The sequence below is a fragment of the Toxotes jaculatrix genome, chromosome 20 (genome assembly GCF_017976425.1).
Source record: "Toxotes jaculatrix isolate fToxJac2 chromosome 20, fToxJac2.pri, whole genome shotgun sequence".
NCBI lineage: Eukaryota > Metazoa > Chordata > Actinopteri > Toxotidae > Toxotes > Toxotes jaculatrix.
Window position 1 is genome coordinate 20022529 of NC_054413.1, and position 15048 is coordinate 20037576.

General features: G+C 30.8%; 1 pseudogene; it reads left to right on the forward strand.

The window, feature by feature from the left end:
* LOC121200242 overlaps positions 1 to 15048 on the forward strand; it is a 74086-nt pseudogene that overhangs the window by 18782 nt on the left and 40256 nt on the right.

A 15048-nucleotide genomic window follows, 5' to 3' on the forward strand; every position in this document is an offset into this window, starting at 1 on the left:
AACGTCATAGTATAGTATGCCGTTTTTTTCGGCCAAAAAAAGTCAAAATTTTTTTCCACCTCAAAATGTCATAAAAACTCATAAAAAACGTCATAGTATAGTATGCCGTTTTTTTCGGCCAAAAAAACTCAACATTTTTTTCCACCTCCAAAAGTCAGAAAAAACGTCATAGTATAGTATGGCGTTTTTTTCGGCCAAAAAAATTCACAATTTTTTTCCACCTCCAAAAGTCAGAAAAAACGTCATAGTATAGTATGGCGTTTTTTTCGGCCAAAAAAACTCAAAATTTTTTTCCACCTCAAAATGTCATAAAAACTCATAAAAAACGTCATAGTATAGTATGTCGTTTTTTTCGGCAAAAAAAACTCAAAATTTTTTTCCACCTCAAAATGTCATAAAAACTCATAAAAAACGTCATAGTATAGTATGCCGTTTTTTTCGGCCAAAAAAAGTCAAAATTTTTTTCCACCTCAAAATGTCATAAAAACTCATAAAAAACGTCATAGTATAGTATGCCGTTTTTTTCGGCCAAAAAAAGTCAAAATTTTTTTCCACCTCAAAATGTCATAAAAACTCATAAAAAACGTCATAGTATAGTATGCCGTTTTTTTCGGCCAAAAAAACTCAAAATTTTTTTCCACCTCCAAAAGTCAGAAAAAACGTCATAGTATAGTATGCCGTTTTTTTCGGCCAAAAATACTCAAAATTTTTTTCCACCTCAAAATGTCATAAAAACTCATAAAAAACGTCATAGTATAGTATGCCGTTTTTTTCGGCCAAAAAAAGTCACAATTTTTTTCCACCTCCAAAAGTCAGAAAAAACGTCATAGTATAGTATGCCGTTTTTTTCGGCCAAAAAAAGTCACAATTTTTTTCCACCTCCAAAAGTCAGAAAAAACGTCATAGTATAGTATGGCGTTTTTTTCGGCCAAAAAAACTCAAAATTTTTTTCCACCTCAAAATGTCATAAAAACTCATAAAAAACGTCATAGTATAGTATGCCGTTTTTTTCGGCCAAAAAAAGTCAACATTTTTTTCCACCTCCAAAAGTCAGAAAAAACGTCATAGTATAGTATGGCGTTTTTTTCGGCCAAAAAAAGTCAAAATTTTTTTCCACCTCAAAATGTCGTAAAAACTCATAAAAAACGTCATAGTATAGTATGCCGTTTTTTTCGGCCAAAAAAAGTCAACATTTTTTTCCACCTCCAAAAGTCAGAAAAAACGTCATAGTATAGTATGGCGTTTTTTTCGGCCAAAAAAAGTCAAAATTTTTTTCCACCTCCAAAAGTCATAAAAAACGTCATAGTATAGTATGCCGTTTTTTTCGGCCAAAAAAAGTCACAATTTTTTTCCACCTCAGAATGTCATAAAAACTCATAAAAAACGTCATAGTATAGTATGGCGTTTTTTTCGGCCAAAAAAAGTCACAATTTTTTTCCACCTCCAAAAGTCATAAAAAACGTCATAGTATAGTATGGCGTTTTTTTCGGCCAAAAAAAGTCAAAATTTTTTTCCACCTCAAAATGTCGTAAAAACTCATAAAAAACGTCATAGTATAGTATGCCGTTTTTTTCGGCCAAAAAAAGTCAAAATTTTTTTCCACCTCCAAAAGTCATAAAAAACGTCATAGTATAGTATGCCGTTTTTTTCGGCCAAAAAAAGTCACAATTTTTTTCCACCTCCAAAAGTCAGAAAAAACGTCATAGTATAGTATGCCGTTTTTTTCGGCCAAAAAAAGTCAAAATTTTTTTCCACCTCAAAATGTCATAAAAACTCATAAAAAACGTCATAGTATAGTATGCCGTTTTTTTCGGCCAAAATAAGTCAAAATTTTTTTCCACCTCAAAATGTCATAAAAACTCATAAAAAACGTCATAGTATAGTATGCCGTTTTTTTCGGCCAAAAAAACTCAAAATTTTTTTCCACCTCAAAATGTCATAAAAACTCATAAAAAACGTCATAGTATAGTATGCCGTTTTTTTCGGCCAAAAAAAGTCAAAATTTTTTTCCACCTCAAAATGTCATAAAAACTCATAAAAAACGTCATAGTATAGTATGCCGTTTTTTTCGGCCAAAAAAAGTCACAATTTTTTTCCACCTCCAAAAGTCAGAAAAAACGTCATAGTATAGTATGCCGTTTTTTTCGGCCAAAAAAACTCAAAATTTTTTTCCACCTCAAAATGTCATAAAAACTCATAAAAAACGTCATAGTATAGTATGCCGTTTTTTTCGGCCAAAAAAAGTCACAATTTTTTTCCACCTCCAAAAGTCATAAAAAACGTCATAGTATAGTATGCCGTTTTTTTCGGCCAAAAAAAGTCACAATTTTTTTCCACCTCCAAAAGTCATAAAAAACGTCATAGTATAGTATGCCGTTTTTTTCGGCCAAAAAAAGTCAAAATTTTTTTCCACCTCAAAATGTCATAAAAACTCATAAAAAACGTCATAGTATAGTATGCCGTTTTTTTCGGCCAAAAAAAGTCAAAATTTTTTTCCACCTCAAAATGTCATAAAAACTCATAAAAAACGTCATAGTATAGTATGCCGTTTTTTTCGGCCAAAAAAAGTCAACATTTTTTTCCACCTCCAAAAGTCAGAAAAAACGTCATAGTATAGTATGGCGTTTTTTTCGGCCAAAAAAACTCAAAATTTTTTTCCACCTCAAAATGTCATAAAAACTCATAAAAAACGTCATAGTATAGTATGCCGTTTTTTTCGGCCAAAAAAAGTCAAAATTTTTTTCCACCTCCAAAAGTCATAAAAAACGTCATAGTATAGTATGCCGTTTTTTTCGGCCAAAAAAAGTCAACATTTTTTTCCACCTCCAAAAGTCAGAAAAAACGTCATAGTATAGTATGCCGTTTTTTTCGGCCAAAAAAAGTCAAAATTTTTTTCCACCTCAAAATGTCATAAAAACTCATAAAAAACGTCATAGTATAGTATGTCGTTTTTTTCGGCCAAAAAAAGTCAAAATTTTTTTCCACCTCAAAATGTCATAAAAACTCATAAAAAACGTCATAGTATAGTATGCCGTTTTTTTCGGCCAAAAAAAGTCAAAAATTTTTTCCACCTCAAAATGTCATAAAAACTCATAAAAAACGTCATAGTATAGTATGCCGTTTTTTTTCGGCCAAAAAAAGTCAAAATTTTTTTCCACCTCCAAAAGTCAGAAAAAACGTCATAGTATAGTATGCCGTTTTTTTCGGCCAAAAAAACTCAAAATTTTTTTCCACCTCAAAATGTCATAAAAACTCATAAAAAACGTCATAGTATAGTATGCCGTTTTTTTCGGCCAAAAAAAGTCAACATTTTTTTCCACCTCCAAAAGTCAGAAAAAACGTCATAGTATAGTATGGCGTTTTTTTCGGCCAAAAAAATTCACAATTTTTTTCCACCTCCAAAAGTCAGAAAAAACGTCATAGTATAGTATGGCGTTTTTTTCGGCCAAAAAAACTCAAAATTTTTTTCCACCTCAAAATGTCATAAAAACTCATAAAAAACGTCATAGTATAGTATGTCGTTTTTTTCGGCAAAAAAAACTCAAAATTTTTTTCCACCTCAAAATGTCATAAAAACTCATAAAAAACGTCATAGTATAGTATGCCGTTTTTTTCGGCCAAAAAAAGTCAAAATTTTTTTCCACCTCAAAATGTCATAAAAACTCATAAAAAACGTCATAGTATAGTATGCCGTTTTTTTCGGCCAAAAAAAGTCAAAATTTTTTTCCACCTCAAAATGTCATAAAAACTCATAAAAAACGTCATAGTATAGTATGCCGTTTTTTTCGGCCAAAAAAAGTCAAAATTTTTTTCCACCTCCAAAAGTCAGAAAAAACGTCATAGTATAGTATGCCGTTTTTTTCGGCCAAAAAAAGTCAAAATTTTTTTCCACCTCAAAATGTCATAAAAACTCATAAAAAACGTCATAGTATAGTATGCCGTTTTTTTCGGCCAAAAAAAGTCACAATTTTTTTCCACCTCCAAAAGTCATAAAAAACGTCATAGTATAGTATGGCGTTTTTTTCGGCCAAAAAAAGTCAACATTTTTTTCCACCTCCAAAAGTCATAAAAAACGTCATAGTATAGTATGCCGTTTTTTTCGGCCAAAAAAAGTCACAATTTTTTTCCACCTCAGAATGTCATAAAAACTCATAAAAAACGTCATAGTATAGTATGCCGTTTTTTTCGGCCAAAAAAAGTCACAATTTTTTTCCACCTCCAAAAGTCATAAAAAACGTCATAGTATAGTATGCCGTTTTTTTCGGCCAAAAAAAGTCACAATTTTTTTCCACCTCCAAAAGTCATAAAAAACGTCATAGTATAGTATGGCGTTTTTTTCGGCCAAAAAAAGTCAAAATTTTTTTCCACCTCAAAATGTCGTAAAAACTCATAAAAAACGTCATAGTATAGTATGCCGTTTTTTTCGGCCAAAAAAAGTCAAAATTTTTTTCCACCTCCAAAAGTCAGAAAAAACGTCATAGTATAGTATGCCGTTTTTTTCGGCCAAAAAAAGTCACAATTTTTTTCCACCTCCAAAAGTCAGAAACAACGTCATAGTATAGTATGCCGTTTTTTTCGGCCAAAAAAACTCAAAATTTTTTTCCACCTCAAAATGTCATAAAAACTCATAAAAAACGTCATAGTATAGTATGCCGTTTTTTTCGGCCAAAATAAGTCAAAATTTTTTTCCACCTCAAAATGTCATAAAAACTCATAAAAAACGTCATAGTATAGTATGCCGTTTTTTTCGGCCAAAAAAAGTCAAAATTTTTTTCCACCTCAAAATGTCATAAAAACTCATAAAAAACGTCATAGTATAGTATGCCGTTTTTTTCGGCCAAAAAAACTCAAAAATTTTTTCCACCTCCAAAAGTCATAAAAAACGTCATAGTATAGTATGGCGTTTTTTTCGGCCAAAAAAACTCAAAATTTTTTTCCACCTCAAAATGTCATAAAAACTCATAAAAAACGTCATAGTATAGTATGCCGTTTTTTTCGGCCAAAAAAAGTCACAATTTTTTTCCACCTCCAAAAGTCAGAAAAAACGTCATAGTATAGTATGCCGTTTTTTTCGGCCAAAAAAACTCAAAATTTTTTTCCACCTCCAAAAGTCAGAAAAAACGTCATAGTATAGTATGGCGTTTTTTTCGGCCAAAAAAACTCAAAATTTTTTTCCACCTCAAAATGTCATAAAAACTCATAAAAAACGTCATAGTATAGTATGCCGTTTTTTTCGGCCAAAAAAAGTCACAATTTTTTTCCACCTCAAAATGTCATAAAAACTCATAAAAAACGTCATAGTATAGTATGCCGTTTTTTTCGGCCAAAAAAAGTCAAATTTTTTTTCCACCTCCAAAAGTCAGAAAAAACGTCATAGTATAGTATGGCGTTTTTTTCGGCCAAAAAAAGTCAACATTTTTTTCCACCTCAAAATGTCATAAAAACTCATAAAAAACGTCATAGTATAGTATGCCGTTTTTTTCGGCCAAAAAAAGTCACAATTTTTTTCCACCTCAAAATGTCATAAAAACTCATAAAAAACGTCATAGTATAGTATGCCGTTTTTTTCGGCCAAAAAAAGTCACAATTTTTTTCCACCTCCAAAAGTCATAAAAAACGTCATAGTATAGTATGCCGTTTTTTTCGGCCAAAAAAAGTCAAAATTTTTTTCCACCTCAAAATGTCATAAAAACTCATAAAAAACGTCATAGTATAGTATGCCGTTTTTTTCGGCCAAAAAAACTCAACATTTTTTTCCACCTCCAAAAGTCAGAAAAAACGTCATAGTATAGTATGGCGTTTTTTTCGGCCAAAAAAATTCACAATTTTTTTCCACCTCCAAAAGTCAGAAAAAACGTCATAGTATAGTATGGCGTTTTTTTCGGCCAAAAAAACTCAAAATTTTTTTCCACCTCAAAATGTCATAAAAACTCATAAAAAACGTCATAGTATAGTATGTCGTTTTTTTCGGCAAAAAAAACTCAAAATTTTTTTCCACCTCAAAATGTCATAAAAACTCATAAAAAACGTCATAGTATAGTATGCCGTTTTTTTCGGCCAAAAAAAGTCAAAATTTTTTTCCACCTCAAAATGTCATAAAAACTCATAAAAAACGTCATAGTATAGTATGCCGTTTTTTTCGGCCAAAAAAAGTCAAAATTTTTTTCCACCTCAAAATGTCATAAAAACTCATAAAAAACGTCATAGTATAGTATGCCGTTTTTTTCGGCCAAAAAAACTCAAAATTTTTTTCCACCTCCAAAAGTCAGAAAAAACGTCATAGTATAGTATGCCGTTTTTTTCGGCCAAAAAAACTCAAAATTTTTTTCCACCTCAAAATGTCATAAAAACTCATAAAAAACGTCATAGTATAGTATGCCGTTTTTTTCGGCCAAAAAAAGTCACAATTTTTTTCCACCTCCAAAAGTCAGAAAAAACGTCATAGTATAGTATGCCGTTTTTTTCGGCCAAAAAAAGTCACAATTTTTTTCCACCTCCAAAAGTCAGAAAAAACGTCATAGTATAGTATGGCGTTTTTTTCGGCCAAAAAAACTCAAAATTTTTTTCCACCTCAAAATGTCATAAAAACTCATAAAAAACGTCATAGTATAGTATGTCGTTTTTTTCGGCCAAAAAAACTCAAAATTTTTTTCCACCTCAAAATGTCATAAAAACTCATAAAAAACGTCATAGTATAGTATGCCGTTTTTTTCGGCCAAAAAAAGTCACAATTTTTTTCCACCTCCAAAAGTCATAAAAAACGTCATAGTATAGTATGCCGTTTTTTTCGGCCAAAAAAAGTCACAATTTTTTTCCACCTCCAAAAGTCATAAAAAACGTCATAGTATAGTATGCCGTTTTTTTCGGCCAAAAAAAGTCAAAATTTTTTTCCACCTCAAAATGTCATAAAAACTCATAAAAAACGTCATAGTATAGTATGCCGTTTTTTTCGGCCAAAAAAAGTCAAAATTTTTTTCCACCTCAAAATGTCATAAAAACTCATAAAAAACGTCATAGTATAGTATGCCGTTTTTTTCGGCCAAAAAAAGTCAACATTTTTTTCCACCTCCAAAAGTCAGAAAAAACGTCATAGTATAGTATGGCGTTTTTTTCGGCCAAAAAAACTCAAAATTTTTTTCCACCTCAAAATGTCATAAAAACTCATAAAAAATGTCATAGTATAGTATGCCGTTTTTTTCGGCCAAAAAAAGTCAAAATTTTTTTCCACCTCCAAAAGTCATAAAAACTCATAAAAAATGTCATAGTATAGTATGCCGTTTTTTTCGGCCAAAAAAACTCAAAATTTTTTTCCACCTCCAAAAGTCAGAAAAAACGTCATAGTATAGTATGCCGTTTTTTTCGGCCAAAAAAAGTCAAAATTTTTTTCCACCTCAAAATGTCATAAAAACTCATAAAAAACGTCATAGTATAGTATGCCGTTTTTTTCGGCCAAAAAAACTCAAAATTTTTTTCCACCTCCAAAAGTCAGAAAAAACGTCATAGTATAGTATGCCGTTTTTTTCGGCCAAAAAAACTCAAAATTTTTTTCCACCTCAAAATGTCATAAAAACTCATAAAAAACGTCATAGTATAGTATGCCGTTTTTTTCGGCCAAAAAAAGTCACAATTTTTTTCCACCTCCAAAAGTCATAAAAAACGTCATAGTATAGTATGCCGTTTTTTTCGGCCAAAAAAAGTCACAATTTTTTTCCACCTCCAAAAGTCATAAAAAACGTCATAGTATAGTATGCCGTTTTTTTCGGCCAAAAAAAGTCAAAATTTTTTTCCACCTCAAAATGTCATAAAAACTCATAAAAAACGTCATAGTATAGTATGCCGTTTTTTTCGGCCAAAAAAAGTCAACATTTTTTTCCACCTCCAAAAGTCAGAAAAAACGTCATAGTATAGTATGGCGTTTTTTTCGGCCAAAAAAACTCAAAATTTTTTTCCACCTCAAAATGTCATAAAAACTCATAAAAAATGTCATAGTATAGTATGCCGTTTTTTTCGGCCAAAAAAAGTCAACATTTTTTTCCACCTCCAAAAGTCATAAAAAACGTCATAGTATAGTATGCCGTTTTTTTCGGCCAAAAAAAGTCAAAATTTTTTTCCACCTCAAAATGTCATAAAAACTCATAAAAAACGTCATAGTATAGTATGCCGTTTTTTTCGGCCAAAAAAAGTCAACATTTTTTTCCACCTCCAAAAGTCAGAAAAAACGTCATAGTATAGTATGGCGTTTTTTTTCGGCCAAAAAAAACTCAAAATTTTTTTCCACCTCAAAATGTCATAAAAACTCATAAAAAACGTCATAGTATAGTATGTCGTTTTTTTCGGCCAAAAAAACTCAAAATTTTTTTCCACCTCAAAATGTCATAAAAACTCATAAAAAACGTCATAGTATAGTATGGCGTTTTTTTCGGCCAAAAAAAGTCAAAAATTTTTTCCACCTCAAAATGTCATAAAAACTCATAAAAAACGTCATAGTATAGTATGCCGTTTTTTTCGGCCAAAAAAAGTCAACATTTTTTTCCACCTCCAAAAGTCAGAAAAAACGTCATAGTATAGTATGTCGTTTTTTTCGGCCAAAAAAACTCAAAATTTTTTTCCACCTCAAAATGTCATAAAAACTCATAAAAAACGTCATAGTATAGTATGGCGTTTTTTTCGGCCAAAAAAACTCAAAATTTTTTTCCACCTCAAAATGTCATAAAAACTCATAAAAAACGTCATAGTATAGTATGGCGTTTTTTTCGGCCAAAAAAACTCAAAATTTTTTTCCACCTCAAAATGTCATAAAAACTCATAAAAAACGTCATAGTATAGTATGCCGTTTTTTTCGGCCAAAAAAAGTCACAATTTTTTTTCACCTCCAAAAGTCATAAAAAACGTCATAGTATAGTATGGCGTTTTTTTCGGCCAAAAAAACTCAAAATTTTTTTCCACCTCAAAATGTCATAAAAACTCATAAAAAACGTCATAGTATAGTATGCCGTTTTTTTCGGCCAAAAAAACTCAAAATTTTTTTCCACCTCAAAATGTCATAAAAACTCATAAAAAACGTCATAGTATAGTATGCCGTTTTTTTCGGCCAAAAAAAGTCAACATTTTTTTCCACCTCCAAAAGTCAGAAAAAACGTCATAGTATAGTATGGCGTTTTTTTCGGCCAAAAAAACTCAAAATTTTTTTCCACCTCAAAATGTCATAAAAACTCATAAAAAACGTCATAGTATAGTATGTCGTTTTTTTCGGCCAAAAAAACTCAAAATTTTTTTCCACCTCAAAATGTCATAAAAACTCATAAAAAACGTCATAGTATAGTATGTCGTTTTTTTCGGCCAAAAAAAGTCAAAATTTTTTTCCACCTCAAAATGTCATAAAAACTCATAAAAAACGTCATAGTATAGTATGCCGTTTTTTTCGGCCAAAAAAAGTCACAATTTTTTTCCACCTCAGAATGTCATAAAAACTCATAAAAAACGTCATAGTATAGTATGCCGTTTTTTTCGGCCAAAAAAAGTCACAATTTTTTTCCACCTCCAAAAGTCATAAAAAACGTCATAGTATAGTATGCCGTTTTTTTCGGCCAAAAAAAGTCACAATTTTTTTCCACCTCCAAAAGTCATAAAAAACGTCATAGTATAGTATGGCGTTTTTTTCGGCCAAAAAAAGTCAAAATTTTTTTCCACCTCAAAATGTCGTAAAAACTCATAAAAAACGTCATAGTATAGTATGCCGTTTTTTTCGGCCAAAAAAAGTCAAAATTTTTTTCCACCTCCAAAAGTCATAAAAAACGTCATAGTATAGTATGCCGTTTTTTTCGGCCAAAAAAAGTCACAATTTTTTTCCACCTCAAAATGTCATAAAAACTCATAAAAAACGTCATAGTATAGTATGCCGTTTTTTTCGGCCAAAAAAAGTCAAAAATTTTTTCCACCTCAAAATGTCATAAAAACTCATAAAAAACGTCATAGTATAGTATGCCGTTTTTTTTCGGCCAAAAAAAGTCAAAAATTTTTTCCACCTCAAAATGTCATAAAAACTCATAAAAAACGTCATAGTATAGTATGCCGTTTTTTTTCGGCCAAAAAAAGTCAAAATTTTTTTCCACCTCAAAATGTCATAAAAACTCATAAAAAACGTCATAGTATAGTATGCCGTTTTTTTCGGCCAAAAAAAGTCACAATTTTTTTCCACCTCCAAAAGTCATAAAAAACGTCATAGTATAGTATGCCGTTTTTTTCGGCCAAAAAAAGTCACAATTTTTTTCCACCTCCAAAAGTCATAAAAAACGTCATAGTATAGTATGCCGTTTTTTTCGGCCAAAAAAAGTCAAAATTTTTTTCCACCTCAAAATGTCATAAAAACTCATAAAAAACGTCATAGTATAGTATGCCGTTTTTTTCGGCCAAAAAAAGTCAAAATTTTTTTCCACCTCCAAAAGTCATAAAAAACGTCATAGTATAGTATGCCGTTTTTTTCGGCCAAAAAAAGTCAAAATTTTTTTCCACCTCCAAAAGTCATAAAAAACGTCATAGTATAGTATGCCGTTTTTTTCGGCCAAAAAAAGTCAAAATTTTTTTCCACCTCAAAATGTCATAAAAACTCATAAAAAACGTCATAGTATAGTATGCCGTTTTTTTCGGCCAAAAAAAGTCAACATTTTTTTCCACCTCAAAATGTCATAAAAACTCATAAAAAACGTCATAGTATAGTATGCCGTTTTTTTCGGCCAAAAAAAGTCAAAATTTTTTTCCACCTCAAAATGTCATAAAAACTCATAAAAAACGTCATAGTATAGTATGCCGTTTTTTTCGGCCAAAAAAAGTCAAAATTTTTTTCCACCTCCAAAAGTCAGAAAAAACGTCATAGTATAGTATGCCGTTTTTTTCGGCCAAAAAAAGTCACAATTTTTTTCCACCTCCAAAAGTCAGAAAAAACGTCATAGTATAGTATGCCGTTTTTTTCGGCCAAAAAAAGTCAACATTTTTTTCCACCTCCAAAAGTCAGAAAAAACGTCATAGTATAGTATGGCGTTTTTTTCGGCCAAAAAAACTCAAAATTTTTTTCCACCTCAAAATGTCATAAAAACTCATAAAAAACGTCATAGTATAGTATGTCGTTTTTTTCGGCAAAAAAAACTCAAAATTTTTTTCCACCTCAAAATGTCATAAAAACTCATAAAAAACGTCATAGTATAGTATGCCGTTTTTTTCGGCCAAAAAAAGTCAAAATTTTTTTCCACCTCAAAATGTCATAAAAACTCATAAAAAACGTCATAGTATAGTATGCCGTTTTTTTCGGCCAAAAAAACTCAAAATTTTTTTCCACCTCCAAAAGTCAGAAAAAACGTCATAGTATAGTATGCCGTTTTTTTCGGCCAAAAAAAGTCAAAATTTTTTTCCACCTCAAAATGTCATAAAAACTCATAAAAAACGTCATAGTATAGTATGCCGTTTTTTTCGGCCAAAAAAACTCAAAATTTTTTTCCACCTCCAAAAGTCAGAAAAAACGTCATAGTATAGTATGGCGTTTTTTTCGGCCAAAAAAAGTCAAAATTTTTTTCCACCTCAAAATGTCATAAAAACTCATAAAAAACGTCATAGTATAGTATGGCGTTTTTTTCGGCCAAAAAAAGTCAACATTTTTTTCCACCTCCAAAAGTCATAAAAAACGTCATAGTATAGTATGCCGTTTTTTTCGGCCAAAAAAACTCAAAATTTTTTTCCACCTCCAAAAGTCAGAAAAAACGTCATAGTATAGTATGGCGTTTTTTTCGGCCAAAAAAACTCAAAATTTTTTTCCACCTCAAAATGTCATAAAAACTCATAAAAAACGTCATAGTATAGTATGCCGTTTTTTTCGGCCAAAATAAGTCAAAATTTTTTTCCACCTCAAAATGTCATAAAAACTCATAAAAAACGTCATAGTATAGTATGCCGTTTTTTTCGGCCAAAAAAAGTCAAAATTTTTTTCCACCTCAAAATGTCATAAAAACTCATAAAAAACGTCATAGTATAGTATGCCGTTTTTTTCGGCCAAAAAAACTCAAAAATTTTTTCCACCTCCAAAAGTCAGAAAAAACGTCATAGTATAGTATGGCGTTTTTTTCGGCCAAAAAAACTCAAAATTTTTTTCCACCTCCAAAAGTCAGAAAAAACGTCATAGTATAGTATGCCGTTTTTTTCGGCCAAAAAAACTCAAAATTTTTTTCCACCTCAAAATGTCATAAAAACTCATAAAAAACGTCATAGTATAGTATGCCGTTTTTTTCGGCCAAAAAAAGTCACAATTTTTTTCCACCTCCAAAAGTCAGAAAAAACGTCATAGTATAGTATGGCGTTTTTTTCGGCCAAAAAAACTCAAAATTTTTTTCCACCTCAAAATGTCATAAAAACTCATAAAAAACGTCATAGTATAGTATGGCGTTTTTTTCGGCCAAAAAAAGTCAACATTTTTTTCCACCTCCAAAAGTCAGAAAAAACGTCATAGTATAGTATGGCGTTTTTTTCGGCCAAAAAAACTCAAAATTTTTTTCCACCTCAAAATGTCATAAAAACTCATAAAAAACGTCATAGTATAGTATGGCGTTTTTTTCGGCCAAAAAAACTCAAAAATTTTTTCCACCTCCAAAAGTCAGAAAAAACGTCATAGTATAGTATGCCGTTTTTTTCGGCCAAAAAAACTCAAAATTTTTTTCCACCTCAAAATGTCATAAAAACTCATAAAAAACGTCATAGTATAGTATGCCGTTTTTTTCGGCCAAAAAAAGTCAAAAATTTTTTCCACCTCAAAATGTCATAAAAACTCATAAAAAACGTCATAGTATAGTATGCCGTTTTTTTCGGCCAAAAAAAGTCACAATTTTTTTCCACCTCAAAATGTCATAAAAACTCATAAAAAACGTCATAGTATAGTATGGCGTTTTTTTCGGCCAAAAAAACTCAAAATTTTTTTCCACCTCAAAATGTCATAAAAACTCATAAAAAACGTCATAGTATAGTATGCCGTTTTTTTCGGCCAAAAAAAGTCACAATTTTTTTCCACCTCCAAAAGTCATAAAAAACGTCATAGTATAGTATGCCGTTTTTTTCGGCCAAAAAAAGTCACAATTTTTTTCCACCTCCAAAAGTCATAAAAAACGTCATAGTATAGTATGCCGTTTTTTTCGGCCAAAAAAAGTCAAAATTTTTTTCCACCTCAAAATGTCATAAAAACTCATAAAAAACGTCATAGTATAGTATGCCGTTTTTTTCGGCCAAAAAAAGTCAAAATTTTTTTCCACCTCCAAAAGTCATAAAAAACGTCATAGTATAGTATGCCGTTTTTTTCGGCCAAAAAAAGTCAAAATTTTTTTCCACCTCCAAAAGTCATAAAAAACGTCATAGTATAGTATGCCGTTTTTTTCGGCCAAAAAAAGTCAAAATTTTTTTCCACCTCAAAATGTCATAAAAACTCATAAAAAACGTCATAGTATAGTATGCCGTTTTTTTCGGCCAAAAAAAGTCAACATTTTTTTCCACCTCAAAATGTCATAAAAACTCATAAAAAACGTCATAGTATAGTATGCCGTTTTTTTCGGCCAAAAAAAGTCAAAATTTTTTTCCACCTCAAAATGTCATAAAAACTCATAAAAAACGTCATAGTATAGTATGCCGTTTTTTTCGGCCAAAAAAAGTCACAATTTTTTTCCACCTCCAAAAGTCATAAAAAACGTCATAGTATAGTATGCCGTTTTTTTCGGCCAAAAAAAGTCACAATTTTTTTCCACCTCCAAAAGTCATAAAAAACGTCATAGTATAGTATGCCGTTTTTTTCGGCCAAAAAAAGTCAAAATTTTTTTCCACCTCAAAATGTCATAAAAACTCATAAAAAACGTCATAGTATAGTATGCCGTTTTTTTCGGCCAAAAAAAGTCAAAATTTTTTTCCACCTCCAAAAGTCATAAAAAACGTCATAGTATAGTATGCCGTTTTTTTCGGCCAAAAAAAGTCAAAATTTTTTTCCACCTCCAAAAGTCATAAAAAACGTCATAGTATAGTATGCCGTTTTTTTCGGCCAAAAAAAGTCAAAATTTTTTTCCACCTCAAAATGTCATAAAAACTCATAAAAAACGTCATAGTATAGTATGCCGTTTTTTTTCGGCCAAAAAAAGTCAACATTTTTTTCCACCTCAAAATGTCATAAAAACTCATAAAAAACGTCATAGTATAGTATGCCGTTTTTTTCGGCCAAAAAAAGTCAAAATTTTTTTCCACCTCAAAATGTCATAAAAACTCATAAAAAACGTCATAGTATAGTATGCCGTTTTTTTCGGCCAAAAAAAGTCAAAATTTTTTTCCACCTCCAAAAGTCAGAAAAAACGTCATAGTATAGTATGCCGTTTTTTTCGGCCAAAAAAAGTCACAATTTTTTTCCACCTCCAAAAGTCAGAAAAAACGTCATAGTATAGTATGCCGTTTTTTTCGGCCAAAAAAAGTCAACATTTTTTTCCACCTCCAAAAGTCAGAAAAAACGTCATAGTATAGTATGGCGTTTTTTTCGGCCAAAAAAACTCAAAATTTTTTTCCACCTCAAAATGTCATAAAAACTCATAAAAAACGTCATAGTATAGTATGTCGTTTTTTTCGGCAAAAAAAACTCAAAATTTTTTTCCACCTCAAAATGTCATAAAAACTCATAAAAAACGTCATAGTATAGTATGCCGTTTTTTTCGGCCAAAAAAAGTCAAAATTTTTTTCCACCTCAAAATGTCATAAAAACTCATAAAAAACGTCATAGTATAGTATGCCGTTTTTTTCGGCCAAAAAAACTCAAAATTTTTTTCCACCTCCAAAAGTCAGAAAAAACGTCATAGTATAGTATGCCGTTTTTTTCGGCCAAAAAAAGTCAAAATTTTTTTCCACCTCAAAATGTCATAAAAACTCATAAAAAACGTCATAGTATAGTATGCCGTTTTTTTCGGCCAAAAAAACTCAAAATTTTTTTCCACCTCCAAAAGTCAGAAAAAACGTCATAGTATAGTATGGCGTTTTTTTCGGCCAAAA